Source organism: Podarcis gaigeae (genome assembly GCF_964106915.1).
Source record: "Podarcis gaigeae genome assembly, chromosome: 4".
NCBI lineage: Eukaryota > Metazoa > Chordata > Lepidosauria > Squamata > Lacertidae > Podarcis > Podarcis gaigeae.
In genome coordinates, this window is record NC_139677.1 from 87026037 (window position 1) to 87033608 (window position 7572).

Below are 7572 nucleotides of genomic sequence, written 5' to 3' on the forward strand. Positions count from 1 at the left end.
TTTTTTCTTTTGAAACCAGCATCTTTTAAAACAGAATGAATCTCCAGAGTGTTCACAGATGATTAGAGAATGAAGAAATTCTCCCTCTTTCCTATTGTAAAACCACAATTCCAGTCTCCTGATTTCTTTCATACAACAGTGCTGACTCTAGGGAATCATGAGATTGAAAGGGTAAGAAATTGGCCATTGGGAGTCCTAGAAGAACTTTTGTGCTTATGGGTAAATTCTGCCCCTTAGAAAATAATTCTTGAAACACATACACACAGTCCACCAAACCTCATGCCATGCAAATGAGGCTGTGAAATAGAGAGGACATTTTGGCTCAGCACAGAACACATTACCACAGAACAGGTGTAAAATGTCTGCCAGTGATTACTCACTGAAATACAGGGAACAAATGATGAGTGTGTTTGTGCAAACCAGCCTTCTCTTCAGGATTAGCCCAATACATTTTACGGCCAGAAGTGAAATACAAGATGGCACCTCCATCCACCACGGATAAATAATATAGAAAATACCTGGACTAGCAGTTGAATCTTACCTCAACACAGGTGATACAGCTGCATCTTCCCCTGTACCCAAGAACAACCAGCTGTGGTGATGATGATATTTATATACTACTCAGTGTCAAAACAGGGTTCTAAGTGGTTTATAGAGTTTAAAAACCAGCTCCACAAATATTGAAGTATCAACACCCATAACTGAAATAGACAATAAACAATCCCATTGAAGCATTAAAAAAAAAAAACAACCGCAATTAGAATAGAAAATTAAATAATCCCATTAAAACAACTAGTTGAGAAGGTGGACGCAGCACAGCTCTGCCCTCTTGTTCCTGCTCCATGACTTCTGTTCTCTTCCACCTGAGGCAGCCACCACAATCTGCCTAATGGTAGGGCTGGCCCTGCTTAAGGCATATAGGAGCAGGGGGTTCCTTCTGCCAACAACTTAATGGCTTCCTGCATACAGTTTGTGAAGGGCTTGGAAGGGAGGAGAGTTTTCCTAGAAAGGAAGGGTGGCAGAAATGCTTAACGCAGCACCACAACCCTGGAAGATGTTGTTCCATTAAAGCAGGGGCCAGCAAACCTTTTCAGCAGGGGACCTGTCCACTGTCCCTCAGTTCTTGTGGGGGGCTGGACTATATTTTTTTTGGGGGGGTGAACAAATTCCTGTACCCCACAAATAACCCAGAGATGCATTTTAAATAAAAGCACACATTCTACTCATGTAAAAACACGCTGATTCCTGGACCGTCTGTGGGCTGGATTTAGAAGGCGATTGGGCCGGATCCGGCCCCCAGGCCTTAGTTTGCCTACCCATGCATTAAAGGGCTGCAGAAAAGGTAAATAAATGACTCTCCTCAAACAAGAATTAGACATCACTGCTGTGAGCCACACAAGGAAGTTGTAGCTGGGTTTTTGTTTACATTGACCCTTCTAGTGGTCCAGCAAATAAGTAAATAAAATGAACATTTATGTTGAGGAGGAATTTAACCCCCAATCATTAAACCAGCAAAGTGGTGTTGTTTTAATATGGCACACTCAGAACCACGTGGGGTGATGTGGAAGGAGGCATGGAGAGGATGGATATATCATTACAGTAACTACTCCGCCCTCTACTGCCTAACTGATGCCTTTGTGCATGGCTTGGTTTCTGCTTGTTTTTTTCCTTGCAATTCCGTAATAAAACTGGCCCAACCATATTTTACTCAATGCCTTTGCATACAGCATGGCTTTGTATGTTCCGGCACTCAAGTTCTGCTTTCAGTTGAATGGTTCACCCCTACAATAATGTGAAATAGGGACATAGGAAGCTGCCTGTTCACACCATTGGTCCTTCTAACTCAGGTATTGTCTACACGGACGCAGGTGGCGCTGTAGTCTAAACCACTGAGCCTCTTGGGCTTGCTGATCAGAAGGTTGGTGGTTCAAACCCCCATGACAGGGTGAGCTCCCGTTGCTCTGTCCCAGCTCCTGCCAACCTAGCAGTTCAAAAGCACACCAGTGCAAGTAGACAAATAGGTACCACTGTGGTGGGAAGGTAAACAGCATTTCTGTGTGATCTGGGTTCCGTTACGGTGTTCCGTTGTGCCAGAAGCAATCTGTGGACAAATGCTGGCTCCCTCGGCCTGAAAGCGAGATGGGTGCCGCAACCCCATAGTTGCCTTGGACTGGACTTAACCATCCAGGGGTCCTTTACATTTACACGGACTAGCAACTGGCAAGAGTTTCAGGATGGGTTTTCTTCCAGTGATACCTGGAGATGCCAGGTACTGAACCTCGGACCTTCTGCATGCAAGGCAGATTCTCTACCACTTAGCCATGGCCCTTCCCCACTGATATTGGAGAAAGGTATGTCTCAAGGTTTGTGTTTTGCCTGAGAAGCATTTCAATGAGAAATTTAGATTATCCACTGCTTTTTGCGAGCATTGCAATGGACATGCCAATTTAAAATGTTGGTGTGATGTAGTACAATAGTTCTCAGTGGATGGGAAATGGCACTACCTAGCTAAGGGACTGTATTTTGATTCGATATAGTTTATGGAATATTGAACCCATTGAGGTTAAATTGACTCTAGGGCTAGTTTTTACGTCTAAATGTTCTTTGCTGCCCTGGAGTAGCATCCTGTAAATGTGTGCACTTGTAAGGCAAACGCGAACCCAGAGACATACCTTTCTCTAACGTTATCAGAGGGAGAAAATTCCCTTTGGGGATTCAGTGAGGAGTCTTAAACCAGGTTCCCAGTTTGTCAGACTTCTATTCAGTGCTGCATTGCAGGACAGAGTCCAAAAGAGTATGTGAGAGCATTCCATTAACACACACTCTTTGTGGGGGGGGGGAGGGGAGAAATGCATCGTCTTATCTGTTTCATCTTTTAACCAATCACCTTCCGTCTCCTCAGCACCTCACCATCTCCCCATCCCAGCTATTGACCTTGAAAACACTTATTCAACCCATGTTTGTTGCTGCCCATGCAGATGTCTCCTTGCATCTTATCTGGACCTGTTTTTCATTCTAGCAGTCACTGAGGCTCCTGCTAAACTGGTTCTTGCCAGTTTTGTGGCCAGGCTGCACTCTTATAGGGGAGGTGTTATTGTTTTTTAAAAAAGTTTAATATTTTGTTATGTTTTTATATATGTTGGAAGCTGCCCAGAGTGGCTGGGGCAACCCAGTCAAATGGATGCAGTATAAATAATAAAATTATTATTATGGAATAGGGCATACCTATTTTCATCAGATAAATATTGGCGGGTACGTGCAATGACAGTGGCCTCACTAATAATGGATTTTGCAGAATTTCTGCTTCATTGGTGAAGGGCTTTGACTCAGTGATAGCATCTGCTGAGCATTCAGAACATTCCTGGTTCGATCTTGGACATCTCTAGGTAGGGCCAGGAAGAATTCCTGCCTGAAACCCTGTTTCCAGTAAGTGTTGTCAATACTGAGCTAATACTTCATATTTTCCTATCATGTGTCTTTGAATTGGGGACAGAGCTTCCACTGCAGAGCATAGGATTTCCAGAGAAGCATGTCCCATCTTAGAAATTTAATCCTAGATATGTTTTTTGAATTATGGGTAAAGCCAGATGTGTTCCTGTTTATAAAATGCAGTCCATAACTAATTACCATCTCAGAAGTATGTTGAAGTTGTTCCAAGTCAACATTTACAGGATGCCTCTCCAGGGGAGCATAACATATGAACTAGTTCTTGAGCCAATTTAATCTCAATGGGTTCAATAGCCCATAAATTACCATGAATCAAAATACGCTACCTTAGCTAGGGAGTACCATTTCACAACACATCCTCCAAGAGCTATTGTACTACATTACAACAACATTTCAGATCGGTGTGTTCAGCGCAATGCTGACATAAAGCAGCAAAGAATCTAAACTTCTCACAGAAGCAGCTGTGTCCATTAGCATTCCTGCCAATTGTTTTAGGGAAAGGATTGCTGAAATAGAAACAAAGGCGGTTTGATCCGGAAAGCTTCCTCTAACAATCATCATGATGGGCATCAAAGTGTTGTGTCGATTTGAGAGGCATATAATTCAATGCAATTTTAGAAGTGAGCATACAATTCAAGAAAATCAGGAGTATCTGGGAGGAAGCTGTATTTGGAAATTTCAGTTAGAATCTGGAGAAAGAAGGAAGTGGGAAGAAACATCCGGGCATTTATTTATTTATTTTTATGTATGCCAAACAATAAATAGCATAAGTCTTGCAGAATCAAACAGTGGCCAACCAGTAGTCCATGTGCACGATTTGAATGAAATAGCCCCCTTTCACTGCTGTTCTCCAAAGTCTGGTAATTCAGAGGCATGTTGTTGTTTAGTCGTTTAGTCGTGTCCGACTCTTCGTGACCCCCTGAGCATGCCAGGCACTTCTGTCTTCCACTGCCTCCTGCAGTTTGGTCAAACTCATGCTGGTAGCTTCAAGAACACTATCCAACCATCTCATCCTCTGCCGTCCCCTTCTCCTTGTGCCCTCCATCTTTCCCAACATCAGGGCCTTTTCCAGGGAGTCTTCTCTTCTCATGAGGTAGCCAAAGTATTGGAGCCTCAGCTTCACGATCTGTCCTTCCAGTGAGCACTCAGGGCTGATTTCCTTCAGAATGGATAGGTTTGATCTTCCTGCAGTCCATGGGACTCTCAAGAGTCTTCTCCAGCACCATAATTCAAAAGCATCAATTCTTCGGCCTTCTTTATCTGAAACAGGAAGTAGCATATAGTCACCGTAGACTTATCCTCCATGACCCTATCTAATCCTGCTTTAAAGACAGTAGAGGCACTATATATCTATCATGGCTTGTTGTCCTTATCTTCCATGAGTGCCTCTAGTACTATTTTGAAGCCATATACCTACCATGAGCCTACAGTCGCCACCAGTGACCCTTCTCAATGCTGCTCTCCTAAGGGAAGTGCAGAAGGCAGCAATGAAAGAACAGGCCTTTCCGTTAGTGGCTCCCCAAGTATGCAAAGCTCTCTCCAAGGAGACATTGTCAGTGTTTAGGCCCTAAGCTAAGGCATTCTTGTTTGCATAAATTTGTGGCTTTTAATTTAGATCATATTTCTGTATTTACTGTATACCCTGCTCATCTTTTAGTGAGGTGGAACGCAAGTCACATTTTTTATTCTTGCTGCTGGGTGAACACCTTTAGAAATTTTGTTTGTTTGTTGCGTTTTTAATTATTATTATTATTGTTTACTTACCCTTCACCTTAAGGTCCCAGGGTAGGTTACACTAATTTAAAATGCAATAATACAAATAGCTTAAAACAGCTTCCAATCAGAAAAAAATTAATGTTTGGATCAAAAAATGTGTAGCAAAACTACATTTTATGGGAAAGGATATACAAAACCGTGCAATTGAATGAGATTGTTTTTCCCCATACAGTTTTTTCCCCCCCCAGGCAAGGGATCAATCCCAGCCCTACGTGGAGATCCCAGGGAATGAACCTAAGATTTTCTCCAAGCAAAGCAGCTGCTATGTGGTTGAGTTATGGCCCTTTCCAGATTTAAAAACCTGCAGAAAACAGTATGGAATGACTCATGAGTGAACACATTGAAAACTGCCATGGAATGAAAATAGGCTGATCCATCTATCGCTCAGTAGTACAATATTTTGCCTGTAACAGTGACCCATCTGACACCTTGGGAAACACACAAGCAAGAACTTGATGTTTGAAGCAGCTCTTAGAATTCATGAAATTGGTTTGGGTCTTTGTGGCCTTCTGATCTGAGGTTACGGGTCAGCTCTCCAGGACCAACAACAAAAATGGAAAAGGCAACATTTTCTTCTGTCTCTCAGATGCTCTGTCATTCTTCATGTTTCCATCTCCGTTATAAGAAGAACACGGGGAAACCTTGTTTACTCAGAATGCTTTGAACCACATCTTTTTGTATTCTGAACATGTTTTATGTCCTATAAATGTACTGTGTACACTGGCATGTTTTATAACTCCCTCTATTCCCCTATTCCCCTCTCTCGAAGACAAATTTTTATGACTCCAGAGATTTCGGGATATGGGATGTTCTATTATATTTTAGTACAGGGACTCTAGTATATATATATATATTGAAAAAATGTATTTGCACATTTTACAGCTCCCTCTTTCCACCCACTATTTACAGTAATAATAACCTTTAAAGCCCAGATATTGTTCGAATGATCTATTACCAAAGGAAGTGTCAGAGCTGGTGATTGGTAGTCTCTGCCCACTACATTAGCAAGAGAAATGCTTTGGATTTGGAGGCCATTCAAGGCAAGAAAGAATTCAATCTCACTGCTCGCTGCTCAACCGAGGCAAGATAGATTACCATTTTGTTAATTTAATTAGCCCAAATAATGGTACATTTTCATTGTCAATTTAATTGCTAAAAAGCTTTAATAAAGAGACATGGGCAGTTTCAGGCTGACAATCACTTCTACAATGAGAGTCTCAGATGGGCATTTGGCTCAATTTTTTAACCATTTTCTGGCTAAGGGGACCAGCAAACCTCCTTTATTTTTTACTGCTCCAACCAGTAAAACAGTGTTCTGTCAGGCTACTGGCATTAGTCTTAACAAGCTAGGCAAGTCTTGTTATGGCAAGTGAGCATTGGACAACATCCTTTGAATAATGGTTAACGACACAAAGGAGCTCAGCAGGTTGCAATGGGCGAAAATAAACGGGGTAACGTGTGATCCACCAGAGTGGTTGGACTCCATCATCTCCATCCAGCATAGCCAATGGTCAAGGATGATGGGAGTTGGAGTCATCTGGAAAACCACAGGTTCCCTACCACTGGGTTAGATTATACTGAGCTTTATCCAACATTAACCATACGCAGAGTAAACTCAGAGATTGTTTACTGATAGGAGTGTATAGAAGAAGTGTATAAAATTATGGATGGCATGAGGAAAGTGGACAGAGAAAAGTTTTTATCTCTTATTACGCTATGACTTGTGGACATCCAATGATGTTGGAGGATTCTTCACACAGTGCATAGTTCAGGCATGTCCAAAGTGCGGCCGGGGGGCCTAATCCGGCCCACTTGACAGTTTAATCCGGCCCCTGAGGCAGTTTATTTGCTGGGGTATAGCTCAGATGGTAGAGCATTAGACTCTTAATCTCAGGGTCGTGGGTTTGAGCTCCACGTTGGGCAAAATGGGGTTGGATTAGAGGATCCTTGTGGTCCCCTACAATTCTATGGTTCTATGGAAAGAATTACGTTTTGGCCTAGCTTTACTTTATTACTTTATTTATTATTTATTTATTGGCAACTGAAAGTTTGCTGAAACTTAAAATGTTAAATGAGAATATGTAGAACAAGGTTTCTAAGCACTTTACTTTATCAGTGCTCTTTCTCTGTTTCATTCCCAATACATGGCTTTTCAAATAACATTGAGTTCCAGATACGATCTCATTTATATGTGAATAGATTTTACAAACAGGTGCCTGAGCACTGAACACTTCTGATCTCATGCTCAAAAGACAGTGGTTTTAAACAATGAATTTGTAATAGTGTGGTGTGTTTTTTTAAGTCTGCACTCCAGATTGGTCATAAAGTTTCACACATTCACCACAAAGG